This window comes from Pongo abelii, chromosome 4, assembly GCF_028885655.2.
Source record: "Pongo abelii isolate AG06213 chromosome 4, NHGRI_mPonAbe1-v2.0_pri, whole genome shotgun sequence".
In the NCBI taxonomy this organism is placed as follows: domain Eukaryota; kingdom Metazoa; phylum Chordata; class Mammalia; order Primates; family Hominidae; genus Pongo; species Pongo abelii.
This window is the reverse complement of record NC_071989.2, coordinates 17,639,297-17,659,866: the sequence shown is the minus strand read 5'-3', so window position 1 is coordinate 17,659,866 and position 20,570 is coordinate 17,639,297. Positions and strand designations below refer to the sequence as shown.

At 41.3% G+C, this 20,570-nt stretch overlaps 1 protein-coding gene and 1 non-coding gene across 2 annotated transcripts in view; both read right to left on the bottom strand.

Moving 5' to 3' along the window:
* The window catches only part of BASP1 (brain abundant membrane attached signal protein 1), a 58,968-nt gene that overhangs the window by 24,501 nt on the left and 13,897 nt on the right, over nt 1–20,570 (bottom strand). The gene's annotated exons all lie outside the window — the stretch shown is intronic.
* On the bottom strand, nt 11,328–11,432 carry LOC112133590 (U6 spliceosomal RNA). Its single transcript, XR_002915224.1, has one exon. It is a non-coding gene; the product is annotated as a U6 spliceosomal RNA (small nuclear RNA).

Genomic DNA, 20,570 nt, shown 5'->3' with positions numbered 1-20,570 from the left:
AAAGACTTAAATGCTCCCTCTTGAGCAGATGACATGGTCTTGTGGTGCCCTTCTGATTATATCCTGCCTGCCCATCTCTGAAGTTAGAATGTTCATCTTTGCAATGTTTCCATAATACCAAAAAATAATAGCCGAATGGCAAAAATGAAGCTAAAGAAAACACAGCTGTTTCTTATCATGAGCTTACTCCCCAGTCACAGCTTCCCTTTAATTCTCCCTAGACCTAGCTTTCTCATCTACAAGTCCCAACTTAAGCTCCTCTCCTCCGCCCTCTGTCCATGACTTCCTCCAAAGGTTCAAGGAGCTGTCATCCTTGGCGCTCATCAATTCAGTCTTGGTGCACTTGCTGAGAGACCCATCCAGTTGAAGGGTTTTGAAAGCCCTCTGGGATGCTGAGGATTCTTTGTCTACACTCTAGAGCCCACTGGATTATTCCTTGAGCTTCAGACTCATGCACATAGTGGTCTACAACTGACCCAACAGGATATCCTTCGAACTCAACATTTCCCCAAGTGAGCTCATCACTACCTTTCTCACCTACCCAAACCTTCTTTCTCCTATGCTCCCTCCCAAGAGATTAGAACCACATCCACTCCATTGCCCGGTCAGAAATGTGGGAGTCTTTCTGGACCAACTTTCACCACCACCACCGCTACCCTCACATCCAATGCTTATGTTCCACTAAATATGTTCCACTAAAATATGTTCATAACTCCACTGCTAGGTGCTAGAAAACAAAATATGAGCTGAAATACTGCATGGCCTTCTGAGAAAGCTTTTGTTCTTCCCTACCTCCTCCTGCTGCTAGACAAAGACAGTTGGAGCTCCAGCCGCTGTTTGGACCCTTCCACAGAAACCAACACTGTGGAAGGAAGAGCTGAGAGATGAGTCTGAAATCTTTTTAACATATATTTAATGGTTTTGTATTGATGTAAAATCATTTTATATATTTCAGGGGTACATGTGATATGTTGATACTTGTATACAATGTGTAATAATAAAATCAGGGTATTTGGGATATGTAATGGTTTTGTATTGATGTATAATCATTTTATGTATTTTGGGGGTACATGTGATATTTTGGTACTTGTATACAACGTGTAATGATAAAATCGGGGTATTTGGGATATTTAATGGTTTTGTATTGACATATAATCACATTATATATTTTAGGGGTACATGTGATATTTTGATACTTGTATACAATGTGTAATGATAAAATCAGGGTATTTCGGATATCTGAAATCTGGAAACTTGATCACACCCCTCAACTACCAGATCAGCCCTAGAACCCATTTCTGGAATTTAACATATGAAGAGTTAACCTTTTCTCTCACATAAGCCATTTTAGTTTTAGGTTTTCTGTTCTATGCAGCAAAATCTAAATCTAACAGCATGTAGATTGCTCAAAACCACTCTTCAAACACCAAAAATTCAGGTTAAAATATTTCGGCCGGGCGCAGTGGCTCACGCCTGTAATCCCAGCACTTTGGGAGGCCGAGGAGGGCGGATCATGAGGTCAGTAGATCGAGACCATCCGGGCTAACGCAGTGAAACCCCGTCTCTACTAAAAATACAACAAATTAGCCGGGCATGGTGGCGGGCACCTGTAGTCCCAGCTACTCGAGAGGCTGAGGTAGGAGAATGGCGTGAACCCGGGAGGTGGAGCTTACAGTGAGCCGAGATCGGGCCACTGCACTCCAGCCTGGGTGACAAAGTGAGACTCCGTCTCAAAAAACTAAAATAAAAATAAATTTCAATACATTTGACAATACAATATTTATGCGACCCCTTCCCCTATGATCCATCTCTCAAACAAACTTTTCTCAACGACCGGTATTCAGAGTATAGGATCACTTAAAAATGGCAAGTCTGCTCACTGACTTCTCCACATAAATTATATATTGATGCTGTAAAAAATAAATAGTAACAAAAAATTAGACCGATTGTTAAGTTACCATAAAGTCAATGCTGAAAATTTCAGAAAAGAATACACAAGTTCATCAAAGAACACACTTTTTATGAAGTGCAAAGTTTTGTAAAGAACAAAGTGACCTTTTAAAGTCAAGTGGAATATGCCTCAAATTAAAATCAGGGCCGGGCGCGGTGGCTCACGCCTATCATCCCAGCACTTTGGGAGGCCAAGGCAGGTGGATCACTTGAGGTCAGGAGTTTGAGACCAGCCTGGCCAACATGGTGAAATCTCATCTCTACTAAAAAAAAAAAATACAAAAATTAGCTGGGCGTGGTGGCACATGTCTGTAACCCCAGCTACTTGAGAGGCTGAGGCACAAGAATTGCTTGAATCCAAGAGGCGGAGGTTACAGTGAGCTGAGATCACACCACTGCACTCCAGCCTGGAAGACAGACCAAGACTCCAGTCTTAAAAACAAGAAGAAAAAAAATTAAAATCAATGGTGTACCTCAGTATAAGTGGACAAAACAGTGCCAGCAAGAAGGGTGTCAGCAATAGGTAAAAATAAAAGGAAATCCTTAAAACACATTAGAATGAGAAGCCTTACAAATGGTCAAGAAATTGTGGGTTGAAGAAAAATTAATAAAGTCGGAAGATGCAAAGATAGATAAATGTTACTACAGACAAAAGAATCATTTATAGAAAAAATAGAGTCTAAATTGAAGTTTAAAAAAGGTAAAAATGTTGTGGTCACTTATTAAAATCTAGAGGTCTTCTTTTTTGTATTTTGGTGGCACTATTTTATTTTCTGAGATCTCAAACTCAAAGGGTTAAAACTCTTTGGATTTGTGATTTTAGGTAGGGTTAAAAAAAAGTGTATGCCAGGAAAATGCCTTAGCATTGACTGAATGTGACTGGAAAAGCCTCATGGTTGGAACAGTAACTGCATCTGGCTTCTGAAATTCCTCACCAGTTAATCATACCCATCTAGACTTTTGCTGGCCCCAAAGCTCAGTAGGGATCTACCACGCAGAAGGCCCTGAATGTTGCAATCCAAGGAGATAAAAATCCTGACTTGCGCTACAGGCATCCCCAAGAGAGGAGCAGATGGCTTCTTGTTTTGACCAAATTTGCTTCTGGATGAAAGCAAGAAGGCTGCAGGAAGACTCATTTACTGCACCCCATCCAGGACAGGCCCACCACCAATGCAAGGCCAACAACAGGGATGGTTCCTGCCTTGGGCCCTGCAGGCACAGAATAAGGGGATCTGAGCTCACAAGGGCCCTGAAAGTGTGAAAGTTTGAGATCTCAGAAAACAAAATAGTGCCACCAAAATACAAAAAAGACCTCTAGATTTTAGTAAGTGTTTGTCTACAGTAATACTTATGCCAATGAGCCTCTACAATGCAACACATATATAACTTTGCAAACTACAATTAATTGGGGATGGGAGTGTGTGTTGATGGTTACTATGACATGGAGCAGGGCCTCCATACTTAAAGGATGCTACAGCCCGTGGAGTGGTGGTACAAAGGGAAGAAGGAAATCAAGGAGACCTAGAGTAGGCGCACCACATGTAAACGTGCTTTTTAAATTATCAACAAGCACAGCTGCAGTGTGGTACGTATTTTTTAAGAGATTATGGTGTCGATTCATTCTGTGCCATCTTGTAGGCACCCATAAATGTGCGTGTTTTTGGAAACATGGTGCTATAGTTCGGGCTGGAAATCATTCACATTCTACAGGGGACATCATTCAGAGTTTAAAAGAATACTGAAGTGTCTGAGCTTGGTTTTATTAACCCTCAAATGTATGCAATGAGAATGTCCAATCTTTGAATAAACATTGAACCGTCTAACGTAATGATTATTAAACAACAGCATACCCGACAGTCATGTCCAACTGGGGCTGAAACAGATATTTTCTGATGCTTCTGCAGCAGTAGCCTCTCTAAAGTAACACAGCATAGTCCACTATAAAATTAATACCATATATGTACTGACATTCAGGGAAAATTTTTAATTACAAAAGTCTTATCCAGCACACAGCAACAGCACATGCTGAAAAAAATTCTTTTATTTTCAACTATGACATAATTGTTTTCACATCAAATGAAGGCATCCAGCTACCGACAGAGGCTACTCCAGATAACGGACATTAGGTATCAACTAGGTCCTTTAATTTCAACAGTTTACAAGCACTGGGCTAAATTTAAGTGTGAGCCAAGGGATTGTCACATTTATAGCTGAAGTGAGAATTCTGACAACGTGACTGACTACAGGTAACCATTGAAAAGATATTTACTAGAATATTGAAAAGCACGAAACCACCTGCCCACTATCCCAGATCTGGAATATTCAAGTGTTTGAATGGAAATGATGATAAGCAACTGAGAACAAGACAGAGAGACGAGGGATGACCCTGGGCTATGGCCAGTCTACACATAAGACAACTCCATGGTGGCCTAGGATGCAAACAGAATCACAATTTCTCTGGTCACCAATGCCCTTTTCCAGGAAAGAGGGAGGCACTGCTGAAGAGAGACCACAAAAATGCTAAATATTTTCTCATCCTCTGCAGTGCATTTATCCTCTGATTCTCATAACATAAAGTCTACTGATTTTCTAAGTTAAAGACGCAACATAAATGTACATACGAAGCACCAGCACACGGATACGAACACACCTCATTCCTGCCGCTGTCTCACACTGAAAGAGATGCAATTTATTAAATCCAGCTGAGGGGTTATGTCCTGAAAGGCAGGCCTAAGTGCTGGGCCAGGAACTTTATAGGCCACATCAAAGTTGACCCCCAACCACTGGAACCTTTTGAAGAAGCAGCATTCGTGGTTAAAGGCACAACTTCAGATCGGTCTCAAAGCCTGAAAATATACAGAAACTACATTCATTGGGCAGTCTGGTATTCAACCAATTTCTTCTGTAATTGAATGAAGGCATAATAACACTGATGGTCTCCCATCCTCTAAACCAGATAAAAACACAGTAACATAGTTGTTGACTTGTATGAAGTCAGGATCCACGTCCTTTATAGAACCTATGGGGCATTTTCTCAGCCTCTGGGCACCTGGATAAAAAGCTCTGAGATCCAGTGGCCTATACTTTACATGTTCAGAACTTTTAAGAATCCAACATTCAGAAATCCAACTGACATTTAAAAGACAAACCTTGCTTTCAGAAATCCAAATGGCATTTATCTATCTACTTATTTATTTATTTAGAGACAGGGTCTGGCTCTGTCGCCCAGGCTGGAGTGCAACAGCGCAATCTCGGCTCACTGCAGCCTTTGTCTCCTTGACACAAGCAATCCTCCCACCTCAGCTTCCAGAGTAGCTGGGACTACAAGTGCGCCACCATGCCCAGATATTTTCTGTATTTTTTGTAGACACAGGGTTTCGCCATGTTATCCAGGCTGGTCTTCAACTTCTGTACTCAGGCAATCCGCTGGCCTCAGCCTCACAAAGTGCTGGGATTACAGGTGTGAGCCACTGGAACGGCCAAATGACTTTTATAAGGTGATACAACGTAACTGATGGAAGGTAGGTTGATTCTCAATGGCCACTGCCAAAGCGTTCAGAACCCCCAAGGCTAAGAGGGAGCAAAAATGCTATTTTCAAAAAGACTTTCCACAGAAGGATTTGTAAAGCAAATTGGGAAAATGGGCAATTAGAGAATGAGGTCCTTCCAGATTTCTTCAAGTTACAAATATTCTAAGAAGCCTGCATCTAGTCACAGAGACGTGAGTTGACATTATTCATTCCTCTAATCATGAGTTGTATTTTACAAAGTTAAAACACAGCATTATTCATTCCTCTAATCACGAGTTGTATTTAACAAAGTTCAGCCAGTTTTCAGGGCGGCCACATCTCCTGCAGTCTAGAGTCTCCACCTTTCCAAAGGTCTTTTATTAATTGAGACGCAGTCTCACCCTGTCACCCAGGATGGAGTGCAATGGTGCGATTTCGGCTCACCGCAACCTTTGCCTCCCAGGTTCAAGCGATTCTCCTGCCTCAGCATTCCAAGTAGCTGGGATGACAGGTACGCACCACCACGCCCAGCTAATTTTTTTTTTTTCTTTTATCTTTAGTAGAGACAGGGTTTCACCATGTTGGCCAGGCAGGTCTCGAACCCCTGATCTCATGATCCACCCGCCTTGGCCTCTCAAAGTGCTGGAATTACAGGCGTGAGCCACCGTGCCCGGCCAGTTCTTTTATTTTACAGTGTTGGGTTCTTGTCAAGAGAGTCTCAACTGTCCTTTAAAGAGGCCAAGCCCATCCCACAGCTGGGACAAGTTGTGGCTATTGTTTCTGGCTGAAAGACTTCCTCCAAATACCCCAGAGAAGTCTTCTCCAATAATTATAGGAAATTCTAGAAAACATCTAACCGTGGTGTTGTTGTTTTTTTTTCCTGGAATTCTCTTGATTTTTTCTTCTCTATCCACGTGTTGGTATTATTCGACTTATTAGTAGTAATGCCCTACTGTCCCCTAGTTTTACGTTTTGACTCCATGAAAGCCAGCACACAAGCTCAGGCATCATACAGACTTGGTTCTGAATCCTGGGGCTTCTGCTAACCCCTGAGTTATCCTGAGCAATGTATTTATTCACTGTGACCTCAATTTCTTCTTCCATCTTTCTTTTATCCCTTTCTCCATTTTTCCTTCAGCCACTCCAGCAATCTTTCTCTGTATGTTTTTGTTTTTTAAAAAAGTGAGCCAAACAGTAAAAACTGAGATTTTTCTGCCTAGAGAAAAAAAAGTAACTTTCTACACAGAGCCTACTAATTTTTAAAGGCCTATAAAATTTATTATCATTAATCTCATATTAAATTGCTGAGGTAAGAGTGTTTATTTTTAAAAATAAATTAACCACAAAGTGGTATTGATAGATTTGGTCTCCTGAATACAATTATATCATATATTTGGCATTTAGATTTAGCATTTATAAGATGTCTGTTGTAATATCAACAACTATAACATAAAACTCCATTTTCAAAATGGGAGAAAGCAAAAATAATTTTAAATATAAATTATTTGACAGCCACTACAGGAAAAAAAATGTCCCATTTCAACACTGATGTTTAAGTACACTTTTTAAAACTATAATTATAGTATCAGCTGGGCGTGGTGGCTCACGCCTGTAATCCCAGCATTTTGGGAGGCCGAGGCAGGTGGATCATGAGACCAGCCTGGCCAACATGGTGAAACCCCATCTCTACTAAAAATACAAAATTAGCTGGGCATGGTGGCGCACATCTGTAGTCCCAGCTACTCAGGAGGCTGAGGCAGGAGAATCGCTTGAACCTGGGAGGCGGAGGTTGCAGTTAGCCAAGATCACACCACTGCACTACAGCCTGGTGACAGAGGGAGACTCTGTCTCAAAAAAAAACTATAATTATAGTACCTTTGATATACATAAACACAAATATATACTCAATGCCTTCCCTCCTATCAAGTCCCATGAAGGCTAAAATAGAAGTCTTAAGTCTGACGATGTAAACAATGGCAGTGTGCTTGTGGGTCACACCCAGACCCTCTGTCACGAGTTCCCTCACCCCTAAAATGCAGAGTTGTAAACGATGACTCCCAGGATTCCTCTGGCCGTGCCCAGTCTCAGATCCTCAACTTAGTGGACTTTACTAACTAGAACCTAAGCCCCTAGACACTCATGCATTAGGGATCCTTAAGGAGTCTGTTTTCCTGATACTGGAAAACACTATTATGTTTTATTTATGTTTGAGGTTTGATATCATTGTTACCTATATACACAAAATAAATCAAACAAAAAGTGACACCATAGAGAATCAAGTCTGATGTTAAAGTAGATCACTTATAAGCAGATCCCATTACACTGGCATGGACTAATTTACTTGTCTGAAAAAGCACACATGGTGTTAAAGCCACCTTTCACTTAATTATTGTGTCCTCCAGATTCCGAGAATGTACAATGCGTATAATCTTATGAAGAAGGTATACATTGGAAATATGTTCGTGTATAGACTCTCACCAAATTAAAAGTTATCTTCCAATATTTAAGAACCTAAAATATCAATTAGAAAACTTCAACCGTAGCTGATAGTTTACAATGTAAGGATATATTTGCAAAAAAATTATCTTTATCCAATTTCACATAGTACCCGGGACTTATTGCACTTGAAAAGTCACACACAATGAACATTCTGGCAAGAGCTGCAGTGCTTTGCAGGGACACAGCAGTGCTTTGTTTTCTGCTGGCAGTGGACAAGCATTTGGTGAGAACCAAGGTGCAGGGTGTTAGGGAGACAGACCTAGGGTCTGGAGGCATAGAGCTTCCATGACAGACTAGGAAGGGAAATGGTGAGAGTCACACATAAATAAGACAAGTTCACCAACAACAAGATCATATGGTAAGACACAATCCTAAAACAAGTAAGACAAATTCACAAATAAAATAATGACCATGCGTTGTGAATGCTATAAAGGAAACAGAGATCTAGATTAGAACAGGCAGGAGAATGGCAGGAACAGCCAACTCTTATGGAGGCATTACTCTGTGCCTGGCCAATCCTCACCTTCTGCTAATTCATAGCAAGAGGCAGACATCAATAGTGTCAAGTTAGACACCGGAAACTGAAGTTAAGAAGGTTGGAGGGGGCTGGGCGTGGTGGCTCATGCCTGTAACCCCAACATTTTGGGAGGCCAAGGGAGGCAAATCACCTGAGGTCAGGACTTCGAGACTAGCCTGGCCAACGTGGCGAAACCCTGTCTCTACTAAAAATATAAAAATCAGCTGGACGTGGTGGTACGCACCACGCCTATAGTACCAGCTACTCAGAAGGCTGAGGCACGAGAATTGCTTGAACCCAGGAGGTGGAGGTTGCAGTGAGTCAAGATTGCGGCCCTGCACTCCAGCCTGGGTGACAGAATGAGACTCCCTCTTTAAAAAAAAAAAAAGCAAGAATTTAAGTCTCAGTGGCTTTATCATGATGCCCTTTTGTCACCTAGCATGTTAGCATGTCGACCTGCTGGGGGCAACAGACTACAGGTGTTCCAGAATGTTCCCTTTCCCTTTACACGCGATCTGGTTTCATATCCAGATTTTCAGAAAGGCACAGACTTACAGGGACGAGAGCGCTTAAAAAACATTTTACAAGCACATGTTCACTTATTTCAAGACATGTCCTCCCTGCCCCCAAACACAAAGAAATCCTTTTAGACAGAAAAAAAAAAAATGCTTACGATTACCTTTTTTTTTTTTTTTAAACTGCGTTGACTTTTTTTTTTCCTAGACTTACTTCGACTCCTCAAGGACATTAGCACGCAGAGCAAGGATGTACCGTTACAAATAACATCATTTTCTGTTGTTTAAAGTTATAACGCAAAGCATTACAGATACTTTAAACAGATTATTAATAAGCACAATGATGTAACAAATGCACTTACAATCATTTAATCCCCCTTAAATTAAAATAAGAAGCCCTGACTTGAGCATTTATAAAGAGATAAAATTATGCTACTCTAATTGGAGATACGTGTCATTATAAATTTGTCCAAACTCACAGAAGGTACAACACCAAGAGGGAACCCTAATGTAAACAAAGGACTTTGGGTGACAATGATGCATCAATGCAAGTTTATCAATCGTGACAGATGTACTCTGTTGGGGGATGTTGATAATGAGGGAAACTATGCATGGAGGGGCACAAGACTTGTATGGGAAACCTCCGTACCTTCCACTCAATTTCGTGTGAACATGAAACTGATCTAAAAAATAAAGTCGAACAAAAAAGAGAAATAAAACCACAGGACAATCCTCACCCGCACTCATCACAGGTATATATATACAAAAACTTCTACTATTTCTTGCATTTTAATAACAACTGAGTCATTGATCAAATTTAAATGAAAACAGGAGTTACACATTCACTAAGGTTGAGAGTAATTGCTAAAACTATTAATGGTGCATCAAAGAATGCCTTCCTAGTCGAAGGAGGGGAATGAAAGGAGAGCATGATTTCACTCCTTTCTCAGCCAATCAAGAAAGCATACAGAATAGACGTGAATGACAGAGGTGTTTTCTTTTAGAGATATCCATTCACCCTTAAAATGTGGGACACTCACATTTTGTAGAGACACAGTGCAGTTCAGTATCTCCGTTGAGAGTCCCTTCCTACCCCCATTTAATTAAACGCTGAAGTTTGCGTTTCAGAAAGCCCTGAGTTTGTGTGCCAGCTCCATGTACTTGTTTTGCAGCCTTGTCCTTAAATCCTGCAGCACTTGGTTGGAGCTTCTGTTTTGTTCCTGCGAACTGTCCCCACAGGCCTGACTCCCGCAGAGCACAGTTGAAGGGACAGGAGAGAACATCGAGGGACACCCATGGTGGCACACACTGGCTCACTCCAGTTCCTGCACAGATTTACGAAAGCTTCAGGGCCTTGTTCACTCCCAGCAAATGCAGCAAATATACAGCACTTAAAGAAGTCACAGGAACATTACTCGAACTGGAAGCAAAACAATAATTTTCTTGTTGACTGATATGCTTCCAGCAAATGAGAGACATGCAACATGAACTAAGATGTTCTGGGTCACACGGGCTACGTAACCTATTATTTATTTCTCTGTGCCACAGTTTCTTCATTTGTACAATGGGATAATAATAGAATCCACCTCATCTAGCTGCTGTATTTTAAAACGTCAATCTTTGGGCCGTGCGCAGTGGTTCACTCCTGTAATCGCCAAAACTTTGGGAGGCTGAGGCAGGCAGATCACTTAAGGCCTGGAGTTCAAGACCAGCCTGGCCAAGATGGCGAAACCCCGTCTCTACTAAAAACACAAAAATTAGCCGGGCCTGGTGGTACATGTCTATAATACCAGCTACTCAGGAGGCTGAGGCACAAGAATCGCTTGAATCTGAGAGGCGGGAGTTGCAGTGAGGCGAGATCACATCACTGCACTCCAGCCTGGGCAACAGAGCAAAACTCTGCCTCAAGAAAAAAAAAAAAAAAAAAAAGTAAAATGTCAATCTGTGTAAAGCTTAGAATGTGGTCTGCCTGGCACATGCTACACTAGGCAAGCCTGTGCTCACCAGACTAAAAGGTGTTATTTTGTAATGTTATAATTAAAAGAAACTATTAAATATTTTTAAATGCCATTGAAAAAATAAATCTTTGCCTAGTTTTGCCTTCTCTGTAATGATGGTTTTATGTTTCCAACTTAAGATCAAAATCACAACAGTTTTGTCTTTTTGTTTAGTAGGTGTCTTAGTCCATTCCTGCCGCCCTAACAAAATACCTTAGATTGGGTAATTTATAAAGAATCGATACCTACTTCTCACAGTTCTGTAGGTTGGGAAGTCCAAGATCAAAGACAAAAGGGGACTAGGGCACTCCTTTCAACCTTTTTTATTTCTTATTTTTCAAAACATATGGAATGCTTCACAAACTTGCACTGTCATTCTTGCATAGCAGCCATGTTCATCTCTATACGGTTCCAATTTTAGTATATGTGCTGATGAAATGGGCACATTACTTCTCTTTTTTTAAAGAGTCAGAGCCTCACTCTGTTTTTTATTTTATTATTTTACTTTACTTTATTTTATTGAGAGGAGTCTCACTCTGTCACCCAGGCTGGAGTGCAATGGCACAATCTCGGCTCACTTCAACCTCCACCTCCCAGAATCAACTGATTCTCCTGCCTCAGCCTCCTGAGGGGCTGCAATCACAGGTGCCCGCCACTACACCCAGCTAATTTTTGTATTTTTCAGTAGAGACAGGATTTCACCATGTTGGCCAGGCTGGTTTCGAACTTCTGACCTCAGGTGATCTGCCTACATCAGCCTCCCGAAGTGCTGGGATTACAGGCGTGAGCCACCACACCTGGCCAGAGCCTCACTCTGTTGCCCAGGATGGAGTGCAGTGGCATGATCACAGCTCACCCCAGCTTCAAACTCCTGGGCCCCAACCTGTTATTTATTTATTTATTTATTTATCTTTATTTTTATTTTTTTCTCAACATGTTTTATAACAGCACTAATCCCATTAGTGAAGGTGGAATAATCATGACCTCGGCATTTCCCAAAAGGCCCCAGCTCTTACTTAATACTATCACACTGGGCATTAGATTCCAACATAGGAATTTTGGTGGAACACATATATGCAAACCATAGCATAGGGTCACTTTAAAATTACATCTCTATAAACAGTTGACTACAAAACTAGACAAATGAAAAGAAGAAACACCTCCATGCTACCAGGATAAAATTTCCAAAGACCTCATTAAAACGGTTACCAGCAAAGAGGATTTTGAATTAGTACAAGTTCACAGATTTTGGGGGTAATCCGGACTAAAAGAGTTTTACTTCACTAATTTAAGCCTGTGTTTTCAAATGAAGGGCAGTATCACATGCAAATACAACACATATATCCAAATTCCTAACTGTGTCCTAACTAGGATCAGCTTTACTTTGCAAGGCTCTAGAAGAAAGATAACCAAAGTTGTATTACAAGATTGACAGCCTAGGGTATTTAAACACATCCTGACATTGACACCAAGACCCCAGGGTGAGTGTGGGGTCAACGGTTATCACCAAAAATATGGCCTTCTGTTCCATGTACTAACACATTGATCTGTTTTATTTAGATCCTGAGTTTAGTGACCTCAAGAATTATTTACCATAGTGAATAGGGAGAATTTCCACATTTGCCAAGGCTTTCTTTAAGAAAGAGCTGGGCCGAGCTCACGCCTGTAATCCTCGCACTTTGGGAGGCTGAGGCGGGCAGATCATGAGGTCAGGAGATCGAGACCATCCTGGCTAACACGGTGAAACCCCGTCTCTACTGAAAATACAAAAAATTAGCCGGGCATGGTGGCGGGCACCTGTAGTCCCAGCTACTCGGGAGGCTGAGGCAGGAGAATCACTTGAACCCTGGAGGCAGAGGTTGCAGTGAGCTGAGATCATGCCACTGCATTCCAGCCTGGGTGACAGAGCAAGACTCCGTCTCAAAAAAGAAAAAAAAAAACAGCTGAAGACAGGGTGTAAGATTTAGTCAAGTGTTGATTGATATCAAGTAAGGAAGGGAACTGTGTGGTTTTATTCCCCAACTATTGGATGAACTAAACTGAGCTGACTTCTTACAGGGCTAACATGAGCAAGCACTGAACCAACTATCCTTTCCTACCCATTGATCAGACAGCTGGGAAGTCCTCATGAAGGGAAAGATATTAAAATTTACTGAAGACAACCAAAGTTGAACAGAAAACAGGTGATTAATAACTGACACTCAAAAAGAACATTCCACATATTCTTTGAAAACGCATGGAGTCATATCAATATTTAAATACAGTTCACTATGAGTCATGTTTAAATAGTCATATAATTGATGCCATACATCAGATATTTATCAGAAAGCATGAACCATTCATGGTGCTGGAAAAGAAGATGACAAACTAGGGAAGAGATGGCAGGAGATGAAGGGGAAAAGTAGGTCAGGTTCACATTTGGAATGAATGCGGTGATGCCTCAGTACATTCAGATGAGACTATTTGGGGATCAGGCGAGCATTTTTATCCCAGCTTCCATGGTTTCCACAGAGCACTTGCATCAAATGCTAGACACACAATACTAAAGGTTTCTCTTCACTGTTCTGAAGCTTGAAGTTAGTCTCCATTAACACTTAACTACAGGTTTCATCAAATAAACATCAAATTATTTCCAAGATAAACATCAGTAGGTGTTAGTTGAAAGGGAGGGGAGGGAGGCTCAGCTTCTTCTGTTTCTTTGAAGTTTTATTTTGGTTTCAATAAAAAAAACTCAGATAGCCAGCTATGTAGAATGAATTGACTGAACAGTGACCACTTTTCCTACATAAGACAGCTGAGATGAGGAAGACAACCAAATGAATCTGGAAGATTTCAAAGAAAATGTCCAGTGCTGTACTGAAAAAAAGAGGGCAGTTTAAATAGAAAAAATATATTAATAGAAAGGCACCTAGACAAACAAGTCACAAACCAAATAAAGTGTCAATAGGAGTGCCAATCAAACCGTGCATATCCATCCAAAAGAGAGAAGGCCACTGAGAACAAGAATCCCCCAAATAAGCATTTATGTAATTAAATAGCCTCTTAATACATCTTGTGTTTCATACATGCTTGGCGAACACTGAGAATACAGGTAATCTTACTTTAGAAAGCAATGTCAGGGGGCCGGACACAGTGACTCATGACTGTAATCCCAGCACTTTGGGAGGCCGAGGTGGGTGGATCACTTGAGGTCAGGAATTCCAGACAAGCCTGGCCAACATGGTGAAATCCTATCTCTACTAAAAATTCAAAAATTAGCTAGGCATGGTGGTGCATGCCTGTAGTCCCAGCTACTCAGGAGGCTGAGGCAGGAGAATCACCTGAATCCAGGAGGTGGAGGTTGCAGTGAGCCACTGCACTACAGCCTGAGTGGCAGAGCGAGACTCCATCACAAAAAAAAAAAAAAAGAAAGCAATGTCAGGGGACACTCACCTAGCAAGAACCAGATTATAGAACCTGTTCAAGCATCTTATTTCCAGAGACCTGTAATGTGTGCAAGCTCAACCATAGATTTAGGCAGTTTTCTATCTTCAAAATAAGCCATACCGGAGTCACTAATGTTAAGAACAGGTTCTCAGTCTGTGCTTTAATCCAGAAAAGCATTCTGGGTGAGCTCAGTGAGAGTTCTTTGGGTCCTTCATTAGATAGCCTTATCAACTTTCTTTCTTTTTTGTTTTGTTTTGTTTTGAGACGGAGTCTTGCTCTGTCGCCCAGGCTGGAATGCAGTGGCACGATCTCAGCTCACTGCAAGCTCCGCCTCCCGGGTTCTCGCCATTCTCCTGCCTCAGCCTCCCGAGTAGCTGGGACTACAGGCGCCCGTCACCACGCCCGGCTAATTTTTTATATTTTTAGTAGAGACGGGGTTTCACGTGTTAGCCAGGATGGTCTGGATGTCCTAACCTCGTGATCCGCCCGCCTCGACCTCCCAAAGCGCTGCAATTACAGGCGTGAGCCACCCGCCCAGCCGCCTTATCACCTTTCTTTACAATACCTCCATCAAGAATTCTTGGTTGTTTACTACCCGGTGGGCTGGTAGATTTCATTAGCTTTCAAAGTATACAGAAAAATCTCAGCTTTTGAAAATTCCAGAGGAATGACACAGTAGCACAAGCAGCTTTTTAAATATACAGAATTGTGATTTATTTACATCAAGACTGCCTATTAAGAATTTTTTTCTGAAGATTAGAAGATACCAAGAAAACTACTAAAAACATTTTTTTCCCTTAAGATATGGGTCTAGTTAAGAGTGCATTGCTCACCATATTTGAACCACTCAGCTTTCAGATATCAGGGTCTTCATATCTTTAATTCCTATTATTAAAATATTTCTGGTTTTTTTTTTCAACAATAACATGAAAAATAAACTCTTAGGACCTGCTCTCAGGATATATTCAGTAGCCATCTAACTACACAGGAGAGGATATCAACAAGGAGTGAACATTTTATCAATCAGGAAACCAGCTCTCCACCGAGCGCGGTGGCTCACGCCTGTAATCCCAGCACTTTGGGAGGCAGAGGCAGGCGGATCACCTAAGGTCAGGAGTTCGAGACCAGCCTGACCAACAAGGCGAAACCCCGTCTCTACTAAAAATACAAAAAATTAGCCGGGCATGGTGGCAGGTGCCTGTAATCCCAGCTGCTCCAGAGGCTGAGGCAGGAGAATTGCTTGAACCCAGGAGGCAGAGGCTGCAGTGAGCCGAGATCACGCCATTACACTCCAGCCTGGGCAACAAGAGCAAAACTCCGTCTCAAAAAAAGAAAAGAAAAGAAAAGAAACTCGCTCTCTGGATAACCTGCCCAGGATCCCTACAAATGTAAATACTGGTTTAAATACATGTAATAAGAAATCATTTTTGCTTTTCTCCCCCAAGGTAGAATAGTCTTAAAGACTAAATGCAAGGGTGGGGGTGTCCAATCTTTTGGCTTTCCTGGGCCACACTGGAAGAAGAATTGTCTTGGGCCACACATAAAATACACTAACAACAGCTAATGAGCTAAAAAAGAAAGAAAATAGTCTCATGTTTTAAGAAAGTTTACAAACTGGTGTTGGGCCACATTCAAAGCAGTCCTGGGCAGAGGACTGGACAAGCTTGGACTAAAGCAGTGATTCATAAAGAGCAATTACTCTGGGCCAAGTAGTGTCTGAAGGTCTAGGAAAACAAAAATCAGGCAGAGTTCCTACATCCAAGGAATCTCCCTGTGGGGTCATGAGAAACAATCGTCAATTTCAGTGGTGCTTAGTATAAATCAAGCTGGAGGATGAAGGCTAGAGGAATGATAAAATACTAGTTACCAATCCTGCCTTTCGTTTGTTGACAGATTTCATTTTAAAAAACATCATGGTCAAGAGTCCCAGCTACCTTGGTAAGCTATTTGCAACTCAGGAGTCAAGAGAAAAGAGCACTTCTGAGCAAAAGTAACATCGACATCTGAATAGGGATGTAAGGAAATGTAATTCATATGAAAAAACATAAAGAGCAGGCCGGGAGCGGTGGCTCACGCCTGTAATCCTAGCACTTTGGGAGGCCGAGGCGGGCTGATCACGAGGTCATGAGATCGAGACCATCCTGGCTAACATGGTGAAACCCCGTCTCTACTAAAAATACAAAAAAAATTAGCCTGGCCTGGTGGCGGGCGCCTGTAATCCCAGCTACTCGGGAGGCTGAGGCAGGAGAATGGCGTGAACCTGGGAGGCAAAGCTTTCAGTGAGCCAAGATCGCACCACTGCACTCCAGCCTGGGTGACAGAGTGAGACTCAGTCTCAAAAAAAAAAAAAAAAGAAAAACATAAATAGCAGACGAGAGCAACAGCAATTCTTCCTGTTTCTCAAGCTGAGTGGCCCATCTTAATGCAGTTAGCCTGTCAGGTGAGAGCCCCAGCAGAAGATACTTCCCCAAGGAGTCCGACAGTAACTACAAACACTGTGTTCAAGAGCTAAAGCATATTCTTACTGTGTTTTAAGAACTAGCTACTCTTGGAAATCTTTTCCTTCAGTTTCTAATCCCCAAATACCTGCTTTTTGATGGAAATTTAAGATGTGTAAATCTCTTTTCTATCTAGTGATTAAGACCTTTGAACTAAATGTAGTCAATGCTGAATTCTTCCATATTCTCTACAGTGATATTCACATAAAACTCTTTAAGTAATAGCTAATTGAACTGGAATATCTCACATGGCTTAGTCAGGCAAAAGGGGTGGATCTAGGGACAGATTAAAGAAAAAGAATATAATTGATTGGAGTAGTAAACTTAATGACTATCTGCTGTTTATATCTCTACCGCATGTATCTACAGACCAACATTTGCTTCGCCGTAATTACTGATTTCCTTGTTTGCCTTCACCCATTGTAAGATACTTAAAGGAGATGCGTCTCCCAACTCCATCAATAAACAAACATTAATTCTGCAATATTTTAATGTGGTTTGTATGTTTCCACGTCGCATTCACAAGGTAGAAAAACCTCATGACAGCTGTTCATTTGTATACAAAAAACCAAGTTTGCAACATATTCTTGGCATTTTGAAGCCACTTGAACCACTTTTAGGAAGTTTTATCTGAGAAATACATGAACAAATGCCACTGATCTTTCATTTAAAGAACAAATTCATCACAAAAGCAATTATTTGTACCTTTTAACTACATAATTTTTTTTTTTTTTGCTTATAACTTCAAATGTGTAAGTGTGTATCTTGCTCATCCAATCCAATAACATATTTATAGAGCAGGAATAGAATAATCTTCATACAGTTGAAGTATGTTGTGTGCCTACAATAGCAGAAGACTGAGACACACAAAGACATTTCCTAAAATCGAGAAATGGTAGAATCTAAACATCTACCAGTCACTCCTTGGGCTTGTTTGTGTTTTCCAGTTGTGTTTTTTTGCTTGTTTTCTTTGATTGTTTGTTTTTGAGACTGAATCTCACTCTGTCGTGCAGGCTGGAGTGCAGTGGCGAGATCTCAACTCACTACAACCTCCACCTCCTGGGTTAAAGCAATTCTTCTGCCTCAGCCTCCTGAATAGCTGAGACAACAGGCATGCGCCACCACGCCCAGCTAATTTTTTTGTATTTTTAGTAGAGACGGGGTTTCACCATGTTAGCCAGGCTGGTGTAGAACTCCTGAACTCAGGCAATCCGTCCGCCTCGGCCTCCCAAAGTGCTGGCATTACAGGCGTGAGCCACTGCGCCCGGCCTGTATTTTCCAGTTTTGAAACCAAAATGACACCATCTCCATCACTAGCAAATCATATCAGAAGGTTGAAAAAAAAAAAAGAAAAGAAAATATCATCTACTTGGAAATACACATCAAAAGGCGTATCAGTCACCTAGTTACTCATCTGTCATAAATTGCTGCTCAATCGTCGATACCGTGTCATTCCAGCTAAGTACACAACCTACAAGATGAGCCAAGGCTTCCAAACAAAACATACAGTAGGTCTGTGAGAAATCAGGAGGCAGTATGGTGCATTAGAGACTCGAAACATTAAGATAAAAAATTAATTGCAAACTGCCCTTCCCATTCTACTACCTGACTTAAATAACACTGACATGGCCTTCTGGACTAGATGACCCACAGCCAGCTCCTTCAAATCTTACCCAGGGAGTATCTGCTGTATGTTAGGGGAGGAACACGAAGAAGGGGAAGGAGATATAGGAGTTTCAGCTGAAGAGGATGCCACTGGCCAATTCATGAGCTGAATTCATTTAAAATGAGACAATCTTCAGACCAAGTATTGATTTAATAAAGTGCCAGGTGTTTATGGCATAGATAATAGAGATGGTATGAGAATGTCTTATATTTCAACCCAGCTCACAGGTATAGACAATAAAGACCCCTACCATCACCTCAACTACAACTATAGTTTTAATATGCAAACCAGAAGCCTATGAAAATAAAAATTTTGCAAATAAAGGATCAACATCCAGAAATGTTTTGGAATGAGTAAATTGTATTGCTAGAACTAGACATGCTTACTGGAACCCTGCATTATTATTTAACTACAGGTTACTTTAGAAATCAATTTCATACCATTGTGAAAAGCTACACACTTTTTTATTTAATAAGAATTTCATCAATAAGAATCAGCAAAAGAAAACTAGACATTGATCTGATGAGAGATCTCAAGATGGACACAAAAATATTTCTAATAATCCTAGTTAAAACCATGATGGCTGTCTCATGTCTCAGAAATGAGACAGCAGAAGGTGAATGTTGACCATCTAAGAGAGGTATGTGACATGGAAGAGGAGGGGGAGTAAATCACAAATGATGTCTTAGTTGTGCCCCTACCTCCTCCTCCAAAAAAAAAGAAAAAGAAAAAGAAAAATCCACGGTGATATTTGCCAAAGGTTTGTTACAAGCTGGTTCCTAGATGTCAAAGTAAAGAAAGGGACAGCATTCTGAAATGTGCCTTATTTGCACAGCATGATGTCACATGGCCACGAAACATGCCCTTCCACGTATCCAGCCCTTTACTGGACCACAGGTTCGGTTAGGTGCTAGAAACTGACGTCCAAAGATGAACAAAGCAAGGTCCTAACCTCGCAGAACTCACGATGCAGAGTAAGTAGTCACAGCGCAGAATTAGAGCTAAATTCATTTTTACTTCATTAGGTTTATAATTGAATAATGTGTAAAGATTTCAAGCCACCTGCTTTTCTAGGGGCCTGATGTTCGCAACTTCACAAAGGCGGTTACTAAAATGCATTCAGTTAAGTTGTTCAATAATGATTGATCCAAAGCAGACCAACAGCATTCAATAATCTAGAAGGACAGACGAGGAGTGTAACCACAATCATCCTCAGCTTTCACTCATCGTGTTGTTTCTGAAAGGTTCCCACAATGTAATACTATTTGTCTCCCTCAAATAATACACAGCTTCATTTTTCATTTCAGACTCTACCTTGGGAGGACGCTCAGATGCATGAGCCATCAGTACTCATTACTTGTAATGTCTCAGGGCTTTAGAACAATTACTACTAAGGTTATTGCCTGGAAACAGAATAATTACTGTAATTGGAGTTCATCAGCTATTCATCTTCACAGTAAGCACAACTGATGAGGTGAAATTTTGGCCCATTTATGGAAGTCATCTCAGCTGCCAAAGGCGACGTTCAGAAGACACGTGCTCTCCATGAACATAATGTACTGTAGACAGCCTTCAACACTGAATAGACATGGGGTTGCTTGGTATGGATCCGAAATTGTTATAGGGCACTGTTATGGGTCCACAAAACAGACACATCCCTGCCTCCTGGATGTTTTAATCTAGAGGAGCAGAGACATTACATAATCTCATCAATTCTGGCAAATGCAGGGACAAAAATGCCCAGTGCCAGGAGGTGTGGGAACATCTTTGCAAGAGTGACATTTAAGCTGAGATCTGAACTAGGAGTAACTTCAACAGTGGGGAAAAGAATATTCCAGGCAGAAAAAACAGTAGGCATGAGCTTGGAGCCCTGGGAGACCTGGGAGCCTGTTGGTATGGCTGAAGAGGGTGGGTGAGAGAGTGTGTAGGAACGGAGGTAAGAGACAAAAATAGAAGGTGAACATGCTGACAGCTGGCATTTTATTCCAGGTTT